A 4,919-nucleotide genomic window follows, 5' to 3' on the forward strand; every position below is an offset into this window, starting at 1 on the left:
ACAAATTCTTGTCCAGGATCTCTAAGTTCTGTTGGAAATAATACTTTAACTCTTGAAGCAGATGTACATCTTGATAATACAACATATAATTGACTATGAGTAAAACATGGAGATCTAAGATCAATTCCAACATTTGTTACAGATTGGCCTTGAGCTTTATTTATTGTCATTGTAAATGCTAAACAAACTGGAAATTGAAGCCTTTCCATTTGAAATCCAATGTGCTTTTCAGATGGATGGAATTTGATCCTTGGAATGAAATGTATTTGACCTTTCTTATCTCCAGAAATAAGTCTAACTTTTAGTTGTGTTCTAGTTGAATCAAGTAAAATACATCTTGTTTTTTTATGTTTGCTGATTTTACAAACCCTTTCATACTAATTCATATACTTTGTATTAATACATGTGTTACAGTTTTGATCAAACATAGACTAATCATGATTGATTTTGTTATCTACTATTCATTGTACAAATTCTAGTATAGTTTGATCAATTCTTCATATTCCTCATCTATCTACTTTGTCTGTATGTAATATAGGAGGAAGTGCTAGATTGCTTAACAAAACAGACCAATTCTAATAACATACTTACTCTGTTTCTCTGAGCAACTTTGCAAGTTCCATTTCTACTCAATTTGAACAGTATGAACACATGTAACACTACCTCCACTTCTACTCTGTATTTATCACCCTTTACCCTTCTCTTCCATTATTTCATTACTTCTTATCTTTCTCCTGTATGTCCTGTATGTTTTCTAATGGTTTATCCAGCTTGTGCATGTCTGCAGTCTACTTGGTGTCATCAATGCCTTTGTACTGTATGCATGTCAGAAACATCTTGTGTTTAATCCTACACTGTAAGAAAAGATTGTATGTATACTCATATGGCCTCTAGTAGTAGGCAACACTTTACATGTCAGCATAACACTCTAGGCTCTCAGAGATAAAAAATGGGATGTCAGTAACTGGAGTGGTTTTGTGAACTACACTTTTGCTTAGGATGACTCTCTTTATACTAAGGATCATGTAACATTTGAGTATTTGGTAATATGTACATTCACACAATAGACACACAGTTAATGGATCAGTCATGATGAAAGTTATAGCTTAGTGTCTAAAGTAGTTCCAGTGTACACATGTATAGAGTAATAGTAATAGAAAGGTTCACTTAATTATGTACACACATTGGGGGAAGAACTGAAAGTAGTAACTTTAATAAAAGTAGTAATAAGAGACAGAGGGGAAGAAAATTAACTATGTGTAATTAAATGTTTATTAGAAAAACTGTCTATTTTATCTGTTGCTCCTTACTATTGTACTAATTCTATACACTAGTATAATATGTACTGGTATAATAATTAGAGACAGAACAGAATTAGCAGAATATTCTCACAGGTAGCAGGTTTTGCAGACAGGAATGAGATGCGTCTCGGAAATTTGACTGTATTAGGCTTAGTACATACTACAAATAGTCTAGTTTTATGACTAATCATCGGACTTTAAAGATGTGGCACAGTCGTGAGGGGGGGGGGTTGTCTTTACTATATAGATTATGTATCATCTTTGTTTGTGTTTGTTTTGTATTCATACCTTTTAAGCATTTAATAGTAGTTCTATACCTTTATATTAAAGCATGGTATTGTTTGCAATTCATAATATTATGTATAATATGTCAGATTGCTTCATATCAAGGTCAATCAAGGTTTTATTCATTGTAATTTGTTTTATTTTATCATCTGACTGTTTGTAAGTCTGTTTAGACACATTATTTATGTTTTAAACATATAATACATTTGTATTGTTTTGCTGTTTTATAATAGATATATTTAATATCAATATATGTGTGTATTACATTTGTTATCAATTAATGTGTCCTTCAACTTTACAAACTATAACATTATTTGTATGTTTGTATTGTTTTATTGTTGTGATAATGTTTTTATTATTGTTGTGTAATGTTATTTGATTAATATATTACTTTGTACAATCATGATATGTGTTTACTGTTTTTATTTCATAGATAGATGAAATAGTAGTGTATTTCACAGTTCTATTTTTTATTGTATATTGTAATATTCGTTCGTTTATTATTTATTTCATATCAAATTCTGTTTGATATTGTTTTAATCATTATATTTGCTTTATTTACTGAATATATGTGTGCATTTGTTATGAAATATAATTTTATTTCATTTATTTTGAGTGTATCACTCATTTTTGTTTATTATAATTAACATTATCTTGTTTTATTCAAAAGGATTAATGTTTTGATCACTGTTATGTCTGTTACTTCTTTTAATTTTAGCAAGTGCTTCATGTATCTAGTGTAGATTGCTTTAGAAATATGTACTATTCTTTGGCTTGCCCAGATTGTTTCTCAGTTATACATCTGAATATTATTTCGTTTACTTAGTTATTCATTTGCTATTATGTCCTGTATGTTAGGGAATAAGTATTGTAAGTTTTGTGTAATGTGTGATTGTTATTCTCAATATAATATATGTTCTGTTGTAGAAAGTATAGTTCTGTTCAATAGTTCTGTATAGTTCATTATGTGCTAGAGATGCTTTTCCACTCAACATCTTTGTATGTAGTATACTTCTCTGTGTTTAGGTATATACTCTGTAATATATTCATTTGTAATACATTCAATAGTACTGTGTATAGTGTGACTATCAAAGATTCTAGAGAAAGTGTCTCTTGTATAAGTATTTTATTGTCAGATTTGTTGGATTCAACAGATTTGCTTGTCAGATTCAACAGATTTGCTTTGAATTCATTACAATAACTTTGTAATTGTGTTTTGTAGGATGTGTAAGATTAAATAGTGACAAAGTCAATATTTCTACATCATTTAATTGTTTGCTATGTTTCAATTGTTTGTTATGTTTTATGTTTTGTGAATATATACTATTATTACTCCCCTTCAATTTGAGAAGGTTTGCTTTAAGCAATTGGCTTTTGTGTATAATAGATTCATTTGTATGTTTTCATTATTTTATTATTTGTTTAAGCATTTGTATGTGAATGTGTGAATGTTTTTTGTTTAATAATTTTGATGTTATTTGTTATCTTTGTCTAATTTAGTTATTAATTCTTTTTAGTATTATACTGGTTGTTATTTGAGTTTATACTCAAATAAATTGTATGTATGCTTGTGTATTTTGTTAGATTAATATGTGTACATTCGAATAGTTCATTATTTGGATAAATATAATCCATTGTATTGTTTAGTAAGGTTAAGTTTGTGTATTTTGTTTGTTATATTTGTATACATTAAAATGTGTTATTTTATATTTGCTCAGTATCATTTGTCTTCTGTTTGATGACAAAAGTATTCAAGCTATTGTGTCTTGTTTCTATTCCATTTATTAATTTTATTCTTTTTGTGATGAGTACAAGCTCAAGCAAAGTCTGATAATGAAGAATACATTGTTATGATATTGTTTGGATTTTGAATAGTTATTGATATCCTTTTTGTATTGATCATAGATATATTGTTTGTGAATTCTATCTTTCTACTGTTTGTAGTGATCTATTAAATTTGTCACACATTATGTTTAATCATTAGTAAAGTGTCTGATTGAGTTCCAAACTTATGTTCATTTCTTTTAGATTTGTTCCAATGTTTGTTTGTCTTTTGTGTACTTAGTAGTAGTGTTCTTTCTGTTGCTTGGCCCTTTAGACTATCTAATGTTAGGCTCTAATGTTTCATAGCATTAGTTGTTTTGTTTTGTGTTTGTATATTGTATTTCATCAAGTTTTTAAGTAATATTTAATTGTTTATATTGTTTAAACTGTTTGTATTAAGTGTATCAACTTAATACTTTGTTATCATATATATCTTATTGATACATTATATTGTTACAATGTTTTGTAACTATTGTTTGTTTGATTTTTGCATTGTAATAGTAATTGTACAAGGTATAAGATATGTATTCATCTGTATAGTTTATAATGTCAATATTATACATATATACATTATTATATTGTTTATTCATTTGTAACATTATGGTTTAATTTAATTCAGTACTTTGTATAAGTATATATGTTTGTTATTATATGTTTAAATGTTTACAACATTGTTTTGTATGTTTTATTAATTGTTTTTATTGTTATTATGTGTTTGTTCAATTGCATTTGTATATAACTTTACATTATTTAATAATTAATAGTCTTATGTGTTTGTATGTATTATTATTACTTCATACATTTGTATATTTGTATATCTATACAATATATTTTATTATTTTATTGTATACATTTGTATATCTATGTAATATATGTGTATTTGGTAAATATATTGTTAATCTCAAGTACTGGTTGAGGTAGAAGAGGTCAGTTGAGTCTGCAAGGTACAGACACTGAGAGGGGTCAAGAGTGAGAAGGAATAGGTAGATCCAAGTGGAACATACAAGTTCTGAAGGTGACAATTAACAAGACAAGAGTAGTGTGGAACAATGAAGCCACACTTTAGAATGAGACAATATGAGACAAGACAAGGTAAGAGGGAATGTTTACTAAGGAGACTGTCAAACTACACACTAAGAGTCACAGTAGAGAGTAACTTGATTGTTTGAAAGTACAAATTACATGAGGGTATTTATAGAAATTATTAGTCCTTTGTAGCTACTAGTCCTTTGTGAACAACTCTACCACTGTCTCCTTTGTATCAACCTATCCAGGACTCTGGATCTGAGTCCCCTTTGTATTGATCAACCAGCTGTCTGAAGGCTCAGAGTCTTGCCTTTGTGAATCAGAACTAGAGTCTGGAACCCAACTAGTCTAAATTGAGCAACCAAGACTATTGTGTAGGCAATGATGATATAATCAAAGGATTGCTGATGTGAGGATAATACAACTTTGATGTGACTGAGCCCTTCCAATCAGAATGTATCAGAATGTATGTGTTGTATGAGT

Source organism: Fomitiporia mediterranea (genome assembly GCF_000271605.1).
Source record: "Fomitiporia mediterranea MF3/22 unplaced genomic scaffold FOMMEscaffold_13, whole genome shotgun sequence".
Taxonomy (NCBI): Eukaryota; Fungi; Basidiomycota; class Agaricomycetes; order Hymenochaetales; family Hymenochaetaceae; genus Fomitiporia; species Fomitiporia mediterranea.